At 37.8% G+C, this 24,515-nt stretch overlaps 1 protein-coding gene across 1 annotated transcript in view; it reads right to left on the reverse strand.

The window, feature by feature from the left end:
- Positions 1–9,429: 9,429 nt before the first annotated feature.
- The window catches only part of LOC131032181 (uncharacterized), a 51,197-nt gene continuing 36,111 nt past the window's right edge, over positions 9,430–24,515 (reverse strand). Inside the window, exons 9-10 of the transcript XR_009103392.2 lie at positions 9,721–9,888; positions 9,430–9,638 (exon numbers count right to left, since the gene is read on the reverse strand). The gene's annotated coding sequence lies outside the window, so the exon portion shown is untranslated. The remainder of the gene's footprint in view (positions 9,639–9,720; positions 9,889–24,515) is intronic.

Raw genomic sequence — 24,515 nt, forward strand, 5'->3', positions numbered from 1 at the left:
GGTTACTTTTCACAACAAATGATATATTTCATTCAATTATTCCTACTTGTCATCTCAACTAATGGGTCATTTCCCCTATAGACCAATGATCGAAAATCGAAAAGAGAAAAAAAAAAAGTCTCATTGAAATACTTTCCAAGGAAATCATAATACATCTCGAGAAGCCTACCAGTCGTTTGAAAGTGGAATGCTTGATATCAAAGAGCTTTTTTATTGTGAATTATGTTAATCTTATCACGAATAAAACTTTGACAAAATATAAACGTAGTTTTGCTTTCCCGTAAATTGTGAGGCTCTCGGTGCTTTATTTTATTTTCTTTCCAACCCACGATTTTGCTAGCATAAATATTTGCCTCGGAATGATTGTGTTTTTCATTGGAACCCTCTTTATTAAGGAAAATATTTCCGTCTGAGAAGCAACACCATAGAAATTGCAAAACCTTAAAAATATACCATATATGGGAGCACTATAAACTTCTCTGCATAGAAATTTCCATTTACAATGTCTACAACTTTGGGAAACATCAAACATTGAAACAATAAAAGTTCTCAAAAATAATTTAGTGTAAAGGGATTGTGCAAAAGCCCAATTGCCTTCCTCTGTTAAAACTGCAAATATAAAGAATACCTAACAACTCCAAAATAAAACGAATTAATTAACTTCATAACTCCTATGTTCTAAAATTAACTGATGCTTCCACGAAGAAATTGTTAAATAGTTATTTTTTTCCTGACCTTACAACTACAGCATCTCCAAAGAGCGTAAATTGTCGACTCTGGGCAGGATATTTATTATCTGAGCAGAATTGCCCTAAGATTTTCAATTTAGGTGACCTCCCCCAAAAGACAAGGTAAAGGACGAGTCCAGTACACACATCGATTAATTTCACTCATGGATCTTAATGAACAAAATGATGATTTTTTTGAATGTAAAAAGGATAAAGTACTTTTGATAACTCCGTAGTCATACAAAAATGTAAATATTATCTTAAGAACATTTCAAGGGAAGCATTGCCCATGATCTTCGCCTCTGGGCAGGATATTATTATCCGGACAAAATTGCCACAGATTTTCATTCGGGTGACCTCCTCAACAGAACGGAAAAGGAAAATGTTAAGTCCACTACACAAATAATTTCACCTATATATCTGTATGGATAAAATGAAAGGTGATTATTAAATGTTAAAAGGATGAACTGCATTTGATAACTGCATAGTTTTACAAAATATATGTGTTTATCTTGAAAACATTTCAAGGGAAGCATTGCCCACAATTTTCCACGTTTACAAATAAGTTTTTCAATCTAGTTATACTGAAGCCAACTGCCAAACTTTATTCATACTTCTGCTCAGAGTCTTCAGAAGCTAACCACCCTTCAGTTGACACAATGAAATGTTGATATACGTTCAAGAAGAAAACAAATTCACGCTGTTTTAAGATGTGCATTAGACATTGGCCCCATTTCCTGCTTAGTTTTCATGGCAGATTATAGGTCTGCCATCAAGATTTCCATTTGAGCAAAGTTTGCCTAAATGCAAAATCTGAACTAAAAGAATTCTAACTATTGTTGTAGTATGATGTGTATTAAACATTGTCCTGATTACCTCCTGGCTTTCCAAGCAGATAATAAGCCTATCATAAGGCTATCTATAGGAATTATGTAGCCCGACTCTTGAAGAAGCCACAAGGCTTCTTAATTCATTATTTTTGGTATGCCAAAACCTCCCAGATCGCATAGCAAACCAAAATAGCTTTGTTATGCATTTTTTTTTGTATTGAATCAAACCTGATTCTCCAAAATGATGGAACACAACCACTTTGTGCGTTCTTACCTGGAGTTTAGTATCTTAAGACATGGACTGAAAAATGTAAGTACAACCAAATAGCTTCTTTATGTACACTTTTTGTTGTTCTGAATCACCCCTAACTTTCCAAATGGAAAAGCACATCCAAATGACACTTTTCTACATAACCTTCTGAAATGACACGCTGCACCAAAATGCCTTCTTAATTCAACATATTCATTTGATATGTTGAATTAGGTTCCAAACAAGTGTCAAATTTCATAGTAAATCCAAGATCCATACTTTAGATACTGTACAAGAACAATGAATTGAAAAACTAAATACCCATAGCTTTCAGCATCAATTCCTTGTTTGGCCATCTAAAGGATAGACTGGAACTCGAAGCACACCCAAGTAATATCTTATGCATCCCTTCTGTTATGCGTATCACACATCCTGCCAAAAAAGACAAATTATAGTGAAATGTCTTCTTTTGGTACATCAAAATGGATTCCAAATCAACCTCAATTTTCATGGACATGTGATGGACCAAATCATTTGTGCTCGGTAATTATGTACAGAAAAAAACTAGATGACAATAGCTTTTAGCATCATTTTGTTATTATAAAAAAATGTTGAAGAGTTTTCTTGACACTCTATGAACCATAGCAGCATTAATCGTTTGGAGAATTAATCGGCAAATCAGAAGTATAAAAAAATTCTGAAAAAATCGGATTTACCAAAAACGTATAAATTTGCAAAAAAAAAAAAATCAGAAACTATTTTTTTTTAAATTTAAGAGCATTTCCATAGCATAGAGATATTGTAAGCAAATAAAATAGAGACTCCAAAATATGAATTATAGAAAATAGATCATATTGTTGAATACATTGCAGTTTGCACAAAATATACCATAACATATTTTAATAACTAAATGGTGATAGTTGTCAAAATGTCAATAACAATATAGTTTGCGACTTTGTACAAAATCAACCTATAAACTAAGTACAAAGTTCCAAAAAGTCAAATGTAGCCAATAACATGCTAGAGGGCAGAAGGCCCTAATGATGAAGCTCCTAAGTTAGAGCTTGTCCTAATTCATTCAACCCATTCAGGATCCATGTTGGCCTGCCCCATGATTTCAAAATCATCAGGCTCAAGCAAAGTAACATCATCATCATCAGCAATCCAATCAAACTCAGGATCTATCTCATCGAGGTCAATTGGCTCATCTTCCTCAATAGTTACTATTTTTGCCCATATAGAAATTAGTCTTTACCTTACAAGTGAAAAACACAATGAATACAGTTTCAACTATTTGCAAGTATATTTCAATATTTTTACCTTGAGCTTTCTTTAGCTTCAGGCGGAAGTTGTGGTGAACAAACACCAAGTCATTCATCTGTTGTTGTGTTAAGCGGTTGTGTTTCTTAGAATGTATGCGATCAAAAACATTCCGATTACACTCACAAGCAAATGAGCTACATGGTTGGGTCAAAATGCACACTGCCATCCACCTAAGGTTTTTGCATTCGTCACCAAAACAAGTCCACCATTGAGCTAGAAAACACATTATATGGAGATGATATTGTAAGAACATCTTAAAATCTTAACAAACTTAATGACCATTTTGGCAAAATAAAGAGACTATCAAAAGTTTATAGAGTCTACCTGGTTGGAAGGTCTTTCTACCTTCCCTGGCAGCCCTAGAAGAGAGAACCCCTAGCTTGCTTATAAATTTTCATCTCCGACATAGCTGCATTAAATTTATCCTAATTTAGAAACATTTTGTCAATGCACTTGAAGAAGCCTTGTTTGATCTCAGCATCAATATCCATAAATGGAGTCTTGTAGAATAACGATGGATTGAGAAAGTATCATGCAGCATAGAGAGAAGAGTGCATCTGTCCATCCCATCTCTCATCAATTATGTCCCACAACGTCATATACCTCTCCTTGTGATTTTCTAATCTACTCCTCATCACCTCCTTGGACCTATCCATGGCCTCATACAAATATCCCATGGGGGATTTTTCCCCATCCACTAGTTTCAAAACTTTTACTAGAGGCTTTGAAAATTCTAAAATTTGTTCAATCGATTCCCAAAAACTGGTACTCTGCCACTGCTATGCCATTTGATTGACTTGTGAAGCCAAACTCCATCCACTCAACTGAAACAAACCTTCGTCTCAATTTACTTTTTTGTTCACAGTCCTTGTAATGCAAGGAAGTGTGTTGCAAATCTTGTCACCCATGGTCGAACTAGCTCCTTAATTCATATAAAAGAGCGCATTATAGACAAAATCCTTGTGTGATTATAAATAAATTTGGTAACCTAGTGAGCCTTTTGCATCGCCTCCTTAGCCCATTCAATTTTTCCAATGTCCTCTAGGGTTAGATCAAGGCAATGTGTTGCACATGGTGTAAAAAATATAGGGGGGTATTTATCTGTCAGAAGTCTCCCAGCAACAACACAGGCAGAAGCATTGTATGTGATAAATTGAACCACATTTTGTGGCCCTACATCATTAACTACCATGTCATACAACTCGAACAATGCAACTGCAGATTTCATATATCAAATGCATCCAAATTTTTCAAAAAAATAGTGCCAATCTCACAAGAGACAAGGAAATGAGGGTTTGGTTCCTTCTATCTGTCCATCCATCTGACATAATGTTACAACCACTAACAATCCACTGTAACCAATGCTCTTTAACATCTTCAACATCTCGTATTGCATCTTTGAGCATACCAACCTTCAGTGACTCATAAGATGGGGCTTGAAACCCAGGACCTGCAATTGCAATTGCATCTACCATAGCTTGTCAATATGGAGATCTAGAAGCATGGAATGACAAACTAAAGTACCAAAAATTACCAATTGCCTTCTTTTCTTGTTCATGGACGGTTTTCTTATATCATGTACTCTCCAAAGTGGTTTGTGATCCTGGTGTAGTACTAGGCTAGAAGAAATCATTAATGTTTCCTCCACCTGTGTTTGGTCCACGTTGTAGAAGGTGCTGACCTAGATTCCCTAAAAACCCCATCTTCACCATCCTCACCCAAACGATTCATCCTAGCATCTGCAAAAGTAGAACCTATTTCAACCCCAGATCTCACCTATTTGACCTTACTCTCAGCAATCCCATCAAGAAATTGCTTTGGTTAATACGAGACATTTGCAGGGCATTGTTTGCAAATCTTGGTGTTATTTCCTCGTTCTTTTGACAAATGTCATTTGAAACGATAAATTCCACCACTGATCTCATTTAGACACCAATTGCATTTAACCTTTGTGCTACCAGCAATAGGTGTGCAATGTGTCCACACAAAGTCTTTCAAACGCAGCATTGTGATCAAGAATCAATTCTGCAAAAGCACTTTAATTCAGCCTTTCAGCATTTCAATGCCACTACATCTATACAAATTCAGCTTCCTACTTTTAAACAGGAAATTGATGATTTAGAAATTGGCTGAATACTAAACAAGAAAATGCAATGATGATTGATAAAATCATAAGAACCTGAATAAGCAGCTAGTTTCTACAGGTTTGGCTTGAAATTGTATGATTGAGAGATGAACGTATCATACTTCCATTAACAAATATTTGTTAATGAGCAACCTAGATGAATGTGAAACAATATATTTGTTTAAATAATCAATCTTATAGTATGATACATTTATACCAAGATTGGTACTTCTAGCACTATAATTCTCTTTTATAATAGGTAACCAATTTGATATTAATTCTGGTCTTTAATTAACAGAGGGTCTGATTCAAATCCCCTCAAAGATAATTGTTATGCAGTGAATCTGCTAGTACATTCTAGATGATTCTACAATACAACTTGCTTTTTAAATGACAAGGTTTATGGTTATTGATTACAGACTTACAGTTACACAGCTCCAACAAACAAAATACAAGTTAGCTCACTACCTAATGCCAACAAAACATAACAAGTCGCCTACAATAAGACATTATTAATCCAACAATCTACAATCTTAGTCTCTGTCAATTGATGGAAAATATTAGAAAAAACATATCCACTTCATCCCTCAATTTTGTTAAATAACTAAGATTACCAGCAAAACAATACAAGGCATTACCGTGAATGAAATATATTTCTTCCAGCCATTCTTTAAATAACTAAGATTACCAGTAAAGCAATACAAGGCATTACCGTGAATGAAATATATTTCTTCCAGCCATTCTAGTATTATTGACCCAATTTCACAGCTCTACACTTTGGAATTTGAATGGATGCTTAAGTCATCGCATTGGATGGATTTCAAGTTGAATGGTCTAGTTGCTTGATGGAGTAGCGGAAAAAACCCACAAACTGCAAAAGGTTATTTATTTCTTTTGTTAGGTTTTAGCCTTACAAACATACCCTTTGCTAGCCTAATAAAGACTAAAGCTCTGAAATGATTTTCTTTACAAGTCTTCCTAAAGCTCTAAAATGATCTTTGGCCCTGGATAGGCCCCCACGAATCCACAAATGAGACTCTTTTCTTTAAGGTGTCACACAGTCTTCTAAGGATATGGTTGTGTATGAGACTATTTGTGTGTATGGTAGTGTATAACACACAAACATACAGACATACACAAACATACGTATAAGACACAAACATACAGACATACACAAACATACGTATAAGACACAAACATACAGACATACACAACCATACACGAACATAAAGACATACAAACATATATTGCAAAAAAGAAAGAACAGTAAAAAAAGCTTAAGAAGCCTACCTCAACTAATTCACAGAATTTGAAATCGCTGGTGAAGCCTCTATCACGCAACCAAAAATTACTTCATATTCACTTTGACTTCGACTTCGTTCTCCTCTGCAACAAGCTGAATGAATAACCTGCTGCCGCACGATGTGATAATTAGCAAATGTCATAGACTTTTTAGGGTTTCCACGGCAGTTTTGTCTTTTGCAGGCTTTGCGAGATTTTCACCCGATTAAACATGCGTTTTTCCATGATTAAAACACGAAATAATCGTTGAAAATCAGTGAAAATCATTGACCAATTAATTCCAATTTTTGGGGGAAAAAATCGGCTCCAGTGACGATTCCCGATTAATCGGGTATGAATGCAGTTTATTGCTTCAATGCTATGAACCAATTTATATAGTCCATGCCTGTGGAATAAACTTCAATAGAATGACTATATCCTTAAACCTGGCATGACTGTGAATTCCACTTTGAGCCTACCAATGCTACTATCAACATTAGCATGCCCAGAATTTTTGGCAACGTATGTTTTAAAAACAAAGATGTTGCTTTTGCCAAAACCAATCTACCAACTAATCTTATGCATTATGTCCCTGTGAAATAAATATGACATTTGAATCAATGCCTTCTCGCTTGTGAAACCCAACATGACTGAAACTTGAAACCCATATAGGACCTTCCATGCTACCATATGCACCATCATGACCATAATTTCCAGCATCCATTCCTCCTCAGAAAATAGCAATATTGCTCTTTCTAAACATAATCCTACCAGCTTCTCAATGCATTTTGTGATTGTGAGATAAGCTTGTCAAGGCATTTTGTAATTGTGAGATAAGCTTGTCAATGGACCAGTCTTCCCAACCCACTTTGTGATTCTGAGATAAGCTTGTCAATGGCATTTTGTGATTGTGAAATAAGCTTGTCAAGGCATTTTGTGACTGAGATATGTCAATGGACCAGTCTTCCCCACCCACTTTAGGCCTCCTGCCATCTAGACCCTTACTCCCAAACACTAGCACCCGTGCACAACACTTTCCATGCACAAAGCTAAAAAAACTCAGTCCCCCTCCTGCCTTGAAAAACGAAATTGTTAGCCTCTGGGTGAGCCAAACCGACTTGGCAAACTTCAGGAGCCAGATAGAAGGCAGAATCCTGATGCCCACTATTTTGAACACCCTCTGCCCCAAATCCCTGAAAAGTACTTCTTAATATTAGGACGCACACTTAGAAATTACACCATACGAATGAATATGGGTCCTCAGCCCTGAAGTCCTGGAACTCTGAATAGCACTCAAAAGCTTGTATTTTTTGCGATCCAGGACATAAGACAACCCCCCAAGGAAATTAAAATCCTACCTCACAAAACGCCAAAACACATTATTGAAAACACTCTATTCAAAAGCATATTTCTTATGTAATCTTTTGGCATACCTGATATCAGGATGTATGAAATAGGCAGTAGAATTCAAGTACTATTTTGCATTCTTCCTCAGACCAGTGAAGAGCTAGTTGAATCCATGACATTCCCTGGATGCCTCCTGAATTGTCCTAGCACAAAGCTCAATGCTCAAGCACCTGTCAGATTTCTCCTACAAATATTATCCAGTTTGAGATTAAATGCATTCAATTTTCTCATCTCTTTCTTGATCAAATCCATCTGTGTCCTTGCTCTGAATATCAGCTTCCAGCTTGTTCAACTTCATTTCATAGGTTCTGAGCATGTGCTGACTTACATGCACCTGTGCCTCCAGTTGAGTTATTAGGTAAGGGGTCTTGTACCCATTTCTATAGCTTTTTTAAGGTCTGGGAGATTCTGAAGATGTGTAATAACTGCCATGTCTGCAGTTTGTATGGTTTAAACATCGAAGGGTGTATGCCTGATCTGTGGTTGCATATATGCAGCCTGACAGCCAGAAATGTTAGCAAGGATTCGAATCTACTTAAATGACAGATTAGAGCTATTTTCAGTCCTTTTTGAATTTTCAGAACCATTTTAGTTGAGATTTCTTGACATTGGAGGTTTTAGGCATTTAGGTATCCATCAGGAAAGTCATTGACATTAGCCAGAAACTCCATGGAGTGTAATTTACAACCCCTATGAATAGAATTGTTTTAGTGATCATCCTTTCAATCCCATCCATTGATTGTGTACTGTGGATGTATTTGCATAAAAAATTTCACCCAATGGGAAAACCTATCTACATGCAAAGTTGTCCACAGGCATGAGGGTGCCCCTAAACCCCACCACAATGTCTCCCCAACCAATCCTAGACATATCTCACTCATTCATGCAAATGGTCATAAAGCCTATGAAGCATGTTTGTCCAACCAATAATTTTTAAGCCATGAAAGCAATCTTCAAGGGAATATTTTTTTGTGCATCTTTTGATCTCCATCTCTACATAAAAAATTGTTTGGAATTGAAATGCTTCTCTCAATTCTAATACAACCTCACCCGTCATGGGCCTCTTGATAGAAAGTGCTGAGGTGCAGGCAATGGCCAACTCTACCATTTTCCACATTGCTTCATTATTATACACTTTCACTATACTAGCATATGATATGCTCTCTATGTCTCCTTTTAACAGCACTTCTCATATCTGCCATAAACAACAATTTTAAATCGTTTAGATTCCTCAGATGTAACTGATCTTGTGACATTGAGATGTTCACGTCATATAGATTACTGTTAGAATTGCCCCACTAGCAATGTAGTCTTCCACCCCAGTCAAGGGGTCTAGAAATAAAGCATGTCACCCAAATGTTCAAAACAATTCAAAAGCTTAAAACATTGCTTTTTTCTAAGTCAACATGTAGTATAACACATACACATCTTAGAAGAGATTTTTTTTTTGAAGTTTCATCTGAAGATTGCATGGATTTAAAATAGAAATTACTTTAAAGCCCAATTACTCAAGATCTACACATCCAGTTTTGCCCTTTACAAATGTGGATACATGTGTAGTTCCATCCAAACGTTCCATCTTTGACAATCCAAAAATCTGCAATATCCATTCTGACAATAAGGAGGATGTTACAGCTGTTAATGTCTCTGCATAATGACTGAGCACCAAGTGCAAATAAATTAATAATCCAATCCTGCTCAAAAACACACAAACAACATCCCCGTCAAGATCACTTTCATGGTTCCAAAATTATTGACCATTACCATCACACATACCTTGTGTTTGAGCCCCACATCATTGAGCAGTGTGGTCATTGGGTGCTTGCAGCCAAGTGTAGTCTCAAGAGTCCAATTTTAAGTTGAAAGCATTACATGCTACCTGGACACAATCTCAAGACCCTGCTCTGTTGCACAGAACCATGCCCTCTGGCAGCTGTGGCTTTCCTGCACCATCAACAAAACATCGAAAAACACTAAATCAACAGGCAATATAAATCTGAAAGGAAATTAAGAATTACATGCTAGATCAAAGAAGTTTATTTCTAAAATCCAACAAAGAAGATTGCCATGTAAAATATAGAGACCAGATTGTTTGAATGGTAGTCCTCATTTCTACCCTCATGGAAAAACTGTCCATGTACTTGCACAAAGCTCTTCCTACAATGGTAAGGAATATAAGCATAACCAGTCGCTGGATGATACTGCTCCACTTTTTCATAGCAAAAAATAGTGTTATAGACTTTCCAGTCCTTATTCAGCGAGTCGAGCAGGACAGGGGAGCAGGGTAAGTGGAAAGATGGAATCTGGGATGGTTTCCAGAAGAAAAATAGTGGGCAGGCTCCTGATGGTAACAGAGAACAGATCCTTCATTTCGCTACTGGAGCATATGACATACCACTGGGCTGAAGGAAAGAGGGAGCACAGACATTCCGCTACAATAGGAACAAGGATCAAGTAAGGATTATTGGCAGGGGAAGAGATGGGCTCCGAGAGGCGGCCCAAGATCTCAAGTTGCATGGTCTAACAGAAGACAAAAGGTATTGAATAGCAAGGCCATGGTCATACCATCAAAAAAACTCCAATTGGTTAAGAATCACTTGAAGAAATATGCCTTTTTTTGCAAAATGTTGCGGTTGATGTGCAGCAAGAGGAAAGCTTGTAAAATGTGTTGATACTTTATAGCTTCGGTAAGATAAATGATTGAATGGGAGATAAATGAAGTCTCCCATTCAATCATCTATCCCATCGATAGATAAATCCATCTCAAATGATTATTCCTTTATCTATAATTGCTCTCCTTATCCTGTTACAGTCAATTACGTTACACATGCAAACTGATCGAGTGCAAACTATTAAGACTGATAAACCGATAATGATCGGGTCTTATTCTAACCCCCCCGATTCATTATCGGGTTATCACCTTAGTAGCCACCGAGTTTATAACTATCGGGCTTAATGCATTTCACCAAATAACTAATGTTATCGGGATAAATTGATAAACCGACTAACTTATGTTATCGGGTTTAAACAGATTAATAGTAACCACCAGTTAATATTGACACCGATTGATATTGCCACCGATTATCTTCGGATTAATTATATGAATAACCGAAGTGACTTTGGTGCTTTTGTATATGTGATAAACACCGATTAAGCAATCGGTTAAGGAGGGACACGACCAAGGGGTATCTTGGTCGGTCATGTCCAAGGGACATGATCGATCAAGGTACCACTTGATCGGTTCCCTCCATGATATACACATACCCAATGATATGTTGTGGAGAAAACATAGAAAATATAAAATGTTCTCTCTCCACCTGCAGTAAACAAAAATCAGATTCATTATATTGAGAAATAACATATACTTGAAAGAAAATAACCTTGAATATAACTTGCTCCTTAAATTGAAAATTGAATAACATTAACAAAATGGTGGTCAGATAGATGGGAGGCAGATGTTAAAATTAAATCCTTACCCAGCAATTATCTCCTAGTGGAATGTTGATCAGAGGAGCTGAAAAAAACCATTATGGAAGAGTCACCATTGTTAATAAATGGAGTAGGGTTTTACCTCAAAAAAGGTAGCCTAATTTTGATCCATTAACACATAAGATGGGGAAAATTCCAGTATAGTTTAAACTTTTCAATATGCCCTCAGAGCACTGGAACAGAGAAGCACTAGAGTTGATAGGGGAAGAACTCGTATCCTTTGTGTGTCTGAATGAGAATTTTCAACAAGGGGAGCATGGCTCATATGCAAGGATCTGCATGGAGATAGATCCTAAAGGCACCTATCCTTTGGGACAAACTAGAGATCATCGCAGAGGCAGATTTCTGGAAGCAGAAGGTGGTAATAGACTCTTCCCCAAAGGTTTGTGGCAATTGCAAAGGATTAGGGTATTCACAGATTGATTGTGTCAGACCTAATGGTGCACGAACTAGAGATCATCACAGAGGCAGGTTTCTGGAAGCAGGAGGTGTAATAGAATCTTCCCCAAAGGTTTGTGGCAATTGCAAAGGAATAGGGTATTCACAGATTGATTGTGTCAGACCTCATGGTGCAGGCAATCTGAAGAAGCAAATGGTCAATCGGCAAGTAATGAAGAAGGCAGAGATCTATCTCTGGCAGTTATCAATGGGGTAGAAGGATGGGATCCAAGAGGCAGAGGCATCTCCATTACTGCCAGACCAGCTAGTTGCAGAGGACGCTTTGGATGATTCTAACGAAGGCCATAAAATCCCAAAAGGAGTAGAAGATCTTGACCCAACAAAATAACAAAGCACGAAGTTTTGAAACAGGATATTAATGAGGTAGACACATTTTTAGAGGTATGCTGTGAGTTTCTTGGATTCTTGTAATTTCCCCTTATGGGGAATGCCCTAATTTAGCCCTAAACCACAATTTCCAAATAAACAAACTGGTTTAGGAATACCTCTCACCTGTTTGAAGCCCTGTAAAACAGGTTAGAAACCATTTACAACTACAATTCAATAGACAGACTATCTTAATTAAGCATCATTAAGTTCATGGCAAAAATATTAATTTCATCATAAAGCATTTTTTAAGATGTTTGGAAGGCTCAACAACAAGAAAGCATAGGATAGGTTGACTTCGATAGGGTGTCTCAGATACTGTACCCTAGGCCCAAGAGCAGATATACAATCCCTCTTGGCCTCATGTGACCCATGCCATCCATATGAGGTGGTGTACCCAATGAGGTATCCACATCCTGTTCCCCCTCATCTTGCCATCCATTTCCCACTCCCTATGATTGGACTTCTTGTGCTGATTCAACATGATAGAGGGACAAGGTTACAACAGGGTCCCTGTAAGCCCAAAGAGGCAGTACCCTCCATACCCCTTGGCCTCATGGGACCATCTGGTCCCGACATGAGGTGGCATACCTAGGAGAGTACCCCATCACCATACCCCTCTTGTAATCCTCATTTTCTCTATCCTGGCTTGGAATATTCAATACATATGAAGGATCCAGTATTGTTCAACTTCAGACATTGTACATATAAAAAATAAACTGGAAAAAAACCATCAGTTGGATACAATATATAATCAATCATAACAGCAGTGCATTGTAATCATTAGTATGCATGTATATTGATACAGCATTTACTATGTTATGCACAGGAGACTCATACCAAACTACAATATTCAGTTGAACTGCTGAGCGTTTAGTATCTTATGAAATACCAAGTCTTGTGATTCCCTGATCCTTTCTTGAATGCTGACATGTTCCTCTTATACCCCTCCATTGGGTTTGTCGGGTGGTGACTTTCCTTCGGAGTTGTGACCGATGAGATGAAATGTGTCTACTGGATGCCAATCGCATCCCTTCAGTATCTAACCGCCTCTCTTAATTCACTCTTTTAAGTATAATTAATTTTAATCGATTTAGGGAAGGCCGCTTGTTAGGAAAAGGAAGGCGATCCATAAGGCAATCATTGTTTGCTATGCACACAGTAATGATCACGATCTGCACACCATAATAATCACAGCTTGCTCACAGTAATAATCATGATCTGCTGCTTTTACTCGGGTCAATAAGAAATTGTGAAGTCTTACTGTAGTAAGATAATTTCTTGGTTTGGATCTGCTGATTAAGGAATGAGACGCTAATTATGGCATATCAAATCAGGGGCATGACAATCCTCCAATGATCTACGAATGGGTTTGGAGAAAGCAGATTTTTGTGAGTCCGATAAAATTAATTTGGGAGGCTCAACATCAAGGTAGGAGACCTGCTGGAAGAAGGTGAATTTTGTGAAGAGGAGAGTTTTTCCACTTTGAAAGGAATAAATGGGGCCGCAGTCTTGGAGTTACCCACTTTGGTCAGAAAGAAGCTGTGGATAAAACAAAAGGATCCGATAATCTCCATATTGTGGCGACAGAGGGAGTAAAGGCAGGAAAACAAATCAAGAATAAACAACCATTGATGGGGATGCAAAGGGGTAGGTTAAGATCACTAGAATGTTGAGATCGGAGAAGGGAGTTCCCCTTCCTAGGAAGCCATGAGGCTCCTATCTTGGAATGCTAGGGACTTAAAAACCCGTAACAAAAAGTGCATGGTCAGGCACCAAATGGAGGTGTCTATGGCAAAAATCTTCACGATTTAGGAATCTAAAATGACCATTTTGGAAGTTGATTTATTTAAAAGCTAAGTTACCGGTTCCAGTTCGGATTCAAGTTCGGATTCGGGTTCGGATTCGCAGATTCGGCCAAAAAAAAAAAAAAAAGTTGGGTACGGGTACGAGTTCGTCCATACATATACATATATATATATATATATTTTAATATATATATATATGTTCAAACTTCAAACATCAAAATTATATATGTTCACAGTTCAAACATACAAATATGAAACATACAATGTAACTTTCCCATACAATGATACATAAATGATAACAGATAAATGCAAGTAGAATAGGTTGAATGCATGTTTTGATGCATGAAATGCATCGTAGAGGGGCGGATTAGGGTTTAGATGTAAAAATAAGATTAAAAAAATTGTTTTTTAATTGTTTTTAATTGCTTTCTAACCTGTGGGCCCCGTTTTTGGGAACCCACGGGCTTGGGTTCACCCGGGTCCTCTTGGGTTCACCCGGGTCCTCCTGGGTTCGCCCTGGGTCCCACCCGGGTCCTGCCCAGGCGGCTGGTTCCCTGTGGGCCCTGCGTGACAGGACCCACAGGGAACCCAGCCGCCTGGGTAGGACCCGGGTGGGACCCAGGGCGAACCAGGCTGGGACCAGGACCGGGCAGGGACCAGGACCAGGACCCAGCCAATTTAGGCAAGAACCGGTAACTGAGTTTAAAAGGAAGCTGAAAATTTGGAATACTGAGATAGTTGAATCAGGGTACTTCAAGAGGCTTGATCACATTTTGGAGACAACAGCGAGCAAGCATTGGTTGGGTTTATGGCAAGGAGCCTTTCCTCGAACTTGCAGTTTTTCTAGTAAATGTATATGCTCCTACTTCCTGCAATATGAAAAAGGAAACTTGGTGGGAAACTGAAACCTTTTTAGCCTCATTTCCAAATGAGTTGCACACAGTGGGAGGGGACTTCAACACTATTCTCCACAGACATTATAAAAGAGGAGGTGTCCAAAGGAAGTATCAGTCACAGATTGACTTTGAAGAGTTTGTGGGTAATAATCTCTTGCTGGAATTCCAAATGTCCAATGGAACTCAAACGTGGACAAATAGGAGGGATGGGCTTCAGCAATAATGCCAAAAAACTAGACAAGTTTTTCTTCAAAGGAAATTTGGGATCCTTTCCTTTCTCTTTGGAAGGCAGCATTATCCCATGTCCAGATCCAATCACTACCTGATACAACTTAATATTTTAGGGCATAAAAGGCCAATCAGATGCCCCTTCAATTCTGAAAACATGTGGATGAAAGACCCTAACTTCCTCAAGTTGATTGAGCAATGGTGGAGTGAAGCAAATCCGATGGGATCCAAGATGTTTTGCTTACTAACAAAGTTAAAACTGATCAAAAAGTAGTTGAGAGAATGGAACAAACTCCTTTGAAACAAAAAAGTGTTAGAAGAAGAGCGGAGAATGCTTAATGAAGAAGTCTTTACTTTTGGGAAGTGTTAAGAAAATAGTGTCTCAACCTTGCAATAATAAAAGGTTACTGTCGATACATGAGTGACAGTCCCCCGACTATCATTGTGAATCCTTACCATTTATCATTAGTTCATAGATCTAACAGTGCATATTTTGTGCACTTTGTTTGCCCTAGAAGGCAACCCTATTTTATGAGGTCATTGTATTACAGCTATGAGTATGATGTATTCGAAGAGTATGATAGCTATTGAGTTGTCTCCAGATCTTCGTTGGTGATGCTCATGTATGAAGTTTGCTCTGCAAGTATATTGTAATCTGTTGTTCATTTCTGAATATGGATCGGAATCTATACATCCAGAAGCGGTGGGTGGACAAGAAGCTGAAATTGTTCAATCGTCGTCTTCTAGGTCATGCTAAATGGATGGGTCTGCAAAGTTGATGGAATGTGCTTGATCAACTAGGGATACAGGGATGGGAGATGAGAGGCTCAACCTACCAAGGATTGCGGCTTTTGGAGTGTGCGGTTTTTCTCTCGAAAGGGTTTTACCCACATAAATCACTGTGTTGTGGTATGCATGTTATTTATGTTTATTTTTGTTAAGTTTTTGTGGCTGTTGTAAAGATTTGTTAATGTTTTTGCATTACCCTCCTTTCAAGGTTAGTGTAGCAAGTTGTTCCACCCCTTAACTTACTTACAGGAAGGACCGAAAAAAGTGTAAGAAAGAGAAGGAATTATTAAGGGATTATAGGTGTCAGCCAAGGAAGAAAAATTTTGAAGGCAGAAATCCAAGAAACTTGGATCGATGGAGATAAGAACTCAAAGTATTTTCACAATGCAACTAAAGTGTGTAGGGACATCAATAGAATCACAAAAAACAAGAAAGCTGATGGAGAGATCCTTGAAAGCCCTAAGGAAACAATAGATATTTTCGTAGATTTTCTTAACAATTGGGTTGGCTTTGATCTAAACATTCAACAAGAGATTTTTCAAGGCAGCCATCAATTAGTCTCAGAAGAGTAGAATGAATATTAGTCTCACGAAGGAGGAGATCAAGTTGGCTTTGAGCCAACTTCATTCGGACAAAGCACCGAACCCAAATGGGTTTCCTGCTAGTTTCTTATCAAAATTGTTGGAGTATCCTAGGAAATGATGTGGTGGCAGCGATTGAGGATTCAAGGAAATAAGGCAAGTTGATTAAAGAAATCAATAACACATTCATTTCCCTCATTCCCAAAAAAGAAAAACCTTGGTCTCTTAATGAATTATGTCCCATTTCTTTATGTAATACCATTTACAAGATAATAGCAAAACTAGTAGCAAACAAATTAAAGAGAATTCTACCAAATATTATTTCAGACTAGCAAAAAAGGTTTGTGTCGAGTAGATCAATCTTGGACAGGGTCATTATTGCTCAAGAAGCAATTCATTCCATTCAAAGAACAAAAAACAATGCATTCTGATTAAGTTGGATATTGAAAAAGCATATGACTGCGTGGAATGGCATTTCCTTTTTAAGGTGCTTGAGGCTTTTGGATTAAACAAGAATTGTTTAGAATGTATATTTAACTATATTGCTTGCCTTGGATACTTGGTACTTATAAATGGTTCCCCTGAAGGTTTTTTTGAGGTTGAGGTATCTAGAGGGCTCAGATAGGAAGAGCCTCTCTCCCTTTCTCTTCATTAGCATAGCAAGGGCATTGGGTATAACCATCACACAAGCCACTACAGGTTGCATTGGGTAACCAGCAATGTGTCAGCCATCACACAAACAATTTGCAAATGACACAATGTTATTTGGGGTGGCAAAAAAAAGCGAAGCTTTGCAATTTAAAGAGATTTTGGATTTGTATATAACAGCCTCGAGACAAGACATTAGTGAAGCCAAATTATAGTATTATTTCTTTCTCACAAACCCTCAAAAAAACAAGAAATTGTCGAATCTCTCAATTTTAAGAGAGGCCAACTACTCTACACTTACCTTGGGCTATCCCTTGTTTCTGTTTTGAGAATGGGAAAACTTCTGGAACCTCTTGGAGATAAAATCAACAATCGGTTGGCATCTTGGAAAGGGCATTATATTTCTTTCTCACAAACCTCGAAAAAACAAGAAATTGTCAAATCTCTCAATTTTAAGAGAGGCTAGCTACTCTACACTTACCTTGGGCTATCCCTTGTTGCTGGTTTGAGAATGGGAAAACTTCTGGAACCTCTTGGAGATAAAACCAACAATCGATTGGCATCTTGGAAAGGGCATTGACTGTCTTCTGCCAGAAGAATAACCAAGCTCAAGGTAGTTATTTCTGCTATTCTAATTTATCTGTTGTCTTGCCTTTCTCTTTATGCAGGAGCCAGCCAAAAAGCTAAATCAGAGTATGAGAAAATTCTTTGGTAGGGACTTCGGATCAGAGTAAGATTGGGCTCGTTGCATGGGACAAGATTTGCAAAGCGAAAGTTGCAAGGGACATTGGACTGGGAAATCTTTTAAAACAAAACAAAGCTTTAGCAGCTAATCTAATTTAAAAGATGCATACAAAGCATACTTTAAATTTGATCAAATACTTCAAAACAAATATCTGGATGGCAGCAATGCTATGATGATTCTCACTTCACGTTACTTGCCTCAAGGATCAAGGATTTGGAACTTCAAGGGAAGTTGTAGGCCTCTTATCACAGATCATTTGACTTGGGACATCCACAATGGAAAACCTGCCCTTTTTTGGGAAGATTCTTGGGGAGGCTTTCCAAGCTTGGACAGAGTCATCGAATTGGCATGGACAAAAAGATTCTCATTGTAGGTCTAGGGGTCATATTTTAGAGACTATATACAAGTAAGCATAAGGGATGGGGTCTCGTTTTGGCATTGAAAAGATTTGAGATCAATGAGGGTTGTCAACCAATGAAGTAGAACAATTGGAGGTAGTTCTTACAGAGCTATTACAATTTGAGAATGCAAGGATAGAATTGTTTGGAATGGCTCAAAAACCGAGCAATATAATGCAAAAGATGGTTACAGGGTCCTAGATAAGGACGATGCGGAAACAAGCTTTGCCTCCCAAAAGTTGGAACCTTTTCGTGGGCAGCTATGCAAAATAATATCTTCACGGCAGAAAACATTGTTAAAATGGGATACCATGGAGCACTTAGGTGTCTTCTCTGTAAATGCAATGAAGAAAATGTGAATCACCTATTGTTAGGATGCCCCTTCGCCCAGGAGTGTTGGAGATGGTTGTGAACTAAACTTGGTTGGGTGGGTGTGCTTTGCCAACAACATTCTCAACCTTTTCAAGGCTTGACCCATAATCTATAAGGCTGAAATGTTCTCGAGTTTGTGGATTATTAATCCTTCCATCCTTCAGTGAGAATTATGGAAGGAGAGAAAGTAATGTCCCTTCCTGTAATTGCCCAAAAAATAATAGTCCTATCTAAGTATAAGGAAAAATTAATTTTAACATTACCAAAATCATGTAAAGCTGTAACACTAATTATCATTTAGAAGGGTAGGCTCGCATAATAACACTTGGAGATCTGGAGTGGAGTCCTGCAAACAGGTTAGGAGGGATGAAATATATATACAGTGTTGCATACATGATTATGACCGATTCTAATAGATGTGCTAAGTAAGACATAAATTCGTTCTAAAGATTTATTCATGTAATGAACATAGGCTAGATTGGACAAGTGTGGTGCCCAAGAGACTCCCCCATCTAAGCTCAAGGGCGCACTAAGCCCACTTGACCCCACGTGGCCCATGCCATCAATAAGGTTGCCTAGCTAGTGGAGTGTCCTATCACCGTTCTCCTCCACTTGTCACACTTATCCTATGTTCCACATTTACATCTTCATTCAGTATGACAGAGGGAGGAGGATTGTCACAGTAAGGTGCCTAGGAAGTCTATACTTCACAGGCCCAAGGGTAGCACCCTTGTACCCCCTTAGCCTCATGGGACTCCCCAGTCTTAAACCATGAGGTGGCATGCCTATGAGATAACCCCATCACCGTTATCCTAACTGTAACTCCTCTCCCTACTTAGAATATGTGATTCAGGCCCAGTAGATTGATAATGACATAGTGTATTTTAAGAATATTAATCAGTATAAATATGCAGAGTGTCTACATGATGATCAGAAATATATATATGCTGTATGCGCTGTATGCAGAAACTTTATCATAACTATTGCCACAGGATTCTGTGTATGTATACAGGGATGCAAACTGTTCGTTTTTACTCACTGGATTTTGGAAGAGCTTAGTATCCTCTGTTTATTCCGATCTAGAAGTGCTTATCTTTGCTTGTTATTAATGGACGGATGGATTCTTGAAACCTTCGCTCTATTCGAAGTGCATGTGCGTTTCTTCCCTTTCTGACGTCTTTTTTCTTCTTCTATTCTTTCTGCCAAAGTTCTGAGTATTTTGTTACCTTTCTCAAGCCTGCAGCCCGATCCCATTTATATTCAAAACTCCTCCAACCAGAATGACAGTGTGAACATTATAAGGTTTCCTATTAAGCATACATATTAAGTGCATTCCTATGCATACCACCAAGAACAAAGATGTTACTGCCTGTAATTAATAGCAGTTCTGATCTGAACTGATCGATGGTGATCTTACTGGATGCTTTGATTCCTTTCCTTTATATTTCTCAATGTGAGGGAGAAGTCACACCTCTTCATCATGTATGCTCTTTGGCATGAGACACACCCTTTCACCATTAGTACTCTTTGAAAGAGTGCAACTCTTCATTATTTTTGCCCTTTGAAAGGGACACAACCTTTCACAATCAGATCTGTGCTTCTTATTTAAGTCAGATCTACACTTCTGATTCCCCAAAATTATCCCCTCTCAAATGAGGCCCTCTTCTCCCTTTTATACCTCATATTTGAGAGAGTCACAACTTATCATTTCATGCCTTTTGTCCATTCGGTAACTTAATTAAATTTTTAAGTATAATTAATTATATTATTTTATATTTTCATTTTAATTTTTTTTTTCTTCTTTTAAATTTTAATTTTATTAACAATATTTACCATTAAATTCTACGTCAAAGTGGGGACATTACAACAAGGCTTGACCCATAATCAATAAAGCTGAAATGTTCTCGAGTTTGTGGATTATTAATCCTTCCATCCTTCAATGGGAATTATGGAAGGAGAGAAACAAAAAGACTATTTCAAGAGGAGGAGATGTGTTTGCCTTCCTTTTTAAAAAATAAGAGGCAGCCATAATTGAGGTGGTGAACAAGGCTTTGGGACAATAATTCGACCTTCACTAAGTGGGACTCTAGAATGCAGAAGTCTTGGTTTGGTCTTCGCATTCCTTCCATCGTTGGTGTGGGAGGAATGGAAGCTCACTCTATGAGAGGTAGTGCTACATGGAAACCACCCATCCAAGGTTGGTATAAGCTGAACTTTTATGGGGGCTTCTATAGGCAACCCAAGGCCTTCGAGCACTAGATGCATCCTGAGAAAACAGGATGGGCAGACGATTGATAGGATGTCGATGCCTCCCAAAAGTAATAAATAACAACGCAAAATTTCAAGCCCTCATTCGCAACATTCATTTATGTGAGGAACTTAAGGTTGAGAATGTTGAAATCAAAGGGGATTCCACTCTAGTAGTGGATGTGATCAGGATCTAAATTGGAAGTTGCAGGCTCTTTTGGATATGGCCATGGAGGTCCTTTTAAACTTTAAAAACTACAGTACAAATCATGTCTACAAGGAAGCAAACATGGATGCAGACAATTTAGCCAATGCAAGGGCAGATGGAGTTAAACAAAAAGACTTGGGTTTGATCAAGTAGTGAGTGGCATCCACATTTGTGCAATACCTTGTATGGGATCTTTATGTTTGCTCAACTTCATTAATGGAGGTATTGTTCTCGGCTTGACACATGGTTGGCTGGATATGATGGTAATGTTTGCATTTATTGCCTATATGTGGAGTTATTTCAGCTTGAGAGATCCAATGCATATAGGATGTTTGCAACTACATTTATATCCAATTTGCGGGTGGCTTTGGGACCATTCTATGAGCTTCTTGTTATGGACATGCCCATTAGGTTGATTTGCCAAGTCGGTTGATGGTGTTCCTCAATGACAATACAAACCTCAAGTTGAGGTCAATCTTCATGGTGGAAGGTTGGCATTGGTAGCTATCAAGTTCGTATTGGAGAGGGAGTTCTTGCACATGGATAATAGATACATAGGTGAACTCTACATCTCCCGTTTCATAGATGCTCTTTTTTATTTGAATGCTTCAAAAGGAATGGCTTTGGCTATTGCGCAACTCTTGAATAACCAAAGTTCTTGGTGGGAGCACAGAATGTCATAGTGGCAGCTCTACCTAGAGTTGGAATATCGTGGCTAAAGGATAAACCCAGACTTCTTATTCATGGCACGGTTGTAAACTCGTATCACTTCTTGCTAGACATCGATGTTGTGGATTTGGCATCGTAGGATTAGAGCAGAGCAAGGATTTGGCTTTCTCAAAAAAGTTTTTCACTCAAACCGATGCAAAATTAGGAGTGGATGGGGAATTTCTTCGAGGTCAACTAGGTGATCGCCAATAGATTAGGCTCTTGGGACTCGAGCATACCTATTAGTTTTGCATTGACAATAATTATTAAATGAGGATAGTTTTGTCTGCAATTGTGGGACTTCTTTAGCTAGATGGGCCCTATGTGGCTATTTTTTTCAGTCTCGGGTGGTTGGGGATTACAGGTTTTTTTGGGGTCTAGCCTACGTAAGTTTGTGATGCCCTGATTCCATCAAACAATGTAGAAACCATTATTTTATCAATACAATTTACCTCTTTTACATATCATAAAAAAATCTCCAATCATAATGATTGGTATCCATATATCCTATCTCTCTCCAATAGGAATTATCTCCAAAAGTGACCAATGATGGCTCAGATGACTCCTCTAGTATTGTTAAATGAAACTTTCTTCTAGTCTTCACTAGCACATGCTTTTGGCCTCTTATTCCCCATTCATTGCTATTCAAACTTGCATGGGCACAAATATAGATACAAATACAATCATTTTTAAGACCCCCAATATGGAGATGACATTCATAAAAGACACATACACATATTTAACACAATTTTCTAGGTTAATAGAGGAGATTTCCATTACTTTAAAAGTAACATAGACAAATAATTGCTACATAAATAATTATAAGTTGATTTAACAATTTGCAATATGCAAAAAATAGTAGTGTTGCATTGGAAGATAACCCAAAAAATAGGTGGCTGAAATGCAAAAAGCATTTCATTTGTCTTGCACATTTGGTGTAGATTTTGTTTATACCCAAAAAAAAATTGCATGATTGAAGTTTTTTTTTTTAAAAACAAATCACACAATATCCAACACAGTTGGAAAATCAGCGTTTGGTCACACATGACTACGATATCTGACATGTATTAATGACATATTGGATACGGGGATACATGAGCCCGAGGAGGGGCAAAGGCAATCAAACTATTCTATTGCTATTGTTAGCAGCACAATGATTTATGGTATCTTATACACAATATCCAACACAGTTGGAAAATCAGCGTTTGGTCACACATGACTACGATATCTGACATGTATTAATGACATATTGGATATGGGGATACGTGAGCCCGAGGAGGGGCAAAGGCAATCAGACTATTCTATTGCTATTGTTAGCAGCACAATGCTTTATGGTATCTTATGTATTTCTATGCACTATCATTTTGATTCTAGGGTTCTCTATTCCTATGACTTTTTTTTGTTTATTGTTGTAACTTGTAGTCCTATTGACCTAATTTTGGGCAATAAATTAAGTTACTTTTTTCTCACTCCCAAGTTATTTTTTTCTCACTCCCAGTTTGTTGATCTCCTCCATGTATCAGCCTTTACGGTTTAAGATGACCAAAATCCATATCATGATTATAAAGGCCTGTTCCAGCAGTCTGTCTAAAAGTTCCATCAAGTCTCCTCTTTTAGCTGTATTCTTGGATAAGAGTGAACTTGTGAATGTTTCAAGCTATTATCAAATGCCCTATAATGCTATTGTTATTTGATTTATAATATTTGTTTTCCCAAAAAAAAAAAAATTGTTCATGTGTACGGTTATCTCCAAGACCAATTTCATTTCACAAAAGGGCAACATATTTCTATTTTTGTTTGATATGAAATATATGTTGTACTGATTAGTGGGGAACTGAGACCCCATTATATTCCATGAAGAAACTTAGTTTTACCTTCAGCGTCTCATGTCTTTCCTAAGTCTGCTGATGTCATTGGCCTTTTTATATATTTTCACTGCTAACTTTGATTCATTATGTACTGTAACAGACCTCCTATATCTGCAACTTTCCTTGTGCTGTGTATCTTAGTGTGAACATGTATAGGGATGCCTCCACTCTCGAAAATGAGTTTGAGAGCCACTAGATCTCTCCTTCGCAAATGCATGAGGAGTAAAGTTTAATCTGCTCAGTAAAAAGTTTATGTTGCAATTTTATAAGAGATTGGGTTAGTCATGGTAAAGGCACATGCACTACAAAAGAATCACCTTTTGGAATCCAAATTTGGGTTTGCTTGTAGATTTTAAAACAATGTAAGGTATAAATGGAAAATAATCCCCTTGCAGAAAGCTTACATAAAGGGGTCATGTAGGTCAAAATGGTGTGTCACTTGCCAACAATCTTAAGAGGTCCCATACACCTGGTGTCACTTGGCAATGACCTTAAGAAGCTACCTTTGCCCTTTAACTTCTCTTTAATTTTCCTACACCTATTAAGCTCTTCCAGCTATTCTTCTTTAGTGCCACATTCTAGAATCTATGTTGTTTCATTTACTCATTTTTGATCAATCTCACGAGAAGATTACAAGAAACTTTCCTTCCTTAAAAAACTAGCAAAGTTAGACATTGAAACTCCGCCAACCGGCAGTGGCTCAAAACCTATTATAAAACACTTGAATTGAACTTCAACTCCCACTTCAAGGCTAGCAACCT

This window comes from Cryptomeria japonica, chromosome 4 (assembly GCF_030272615.1).
Source record: "Cryptomeria japonica chromosome 4, Sugi_1.0, whole genome shotgun sequence".
NCBI classification, from domain to species: Eukaryota; Viridiplantae; Streptophyta; class Pinopsida; order Cupressales; family Cupressaceae; genus Cryptomeria; species Cryptomeria japonica.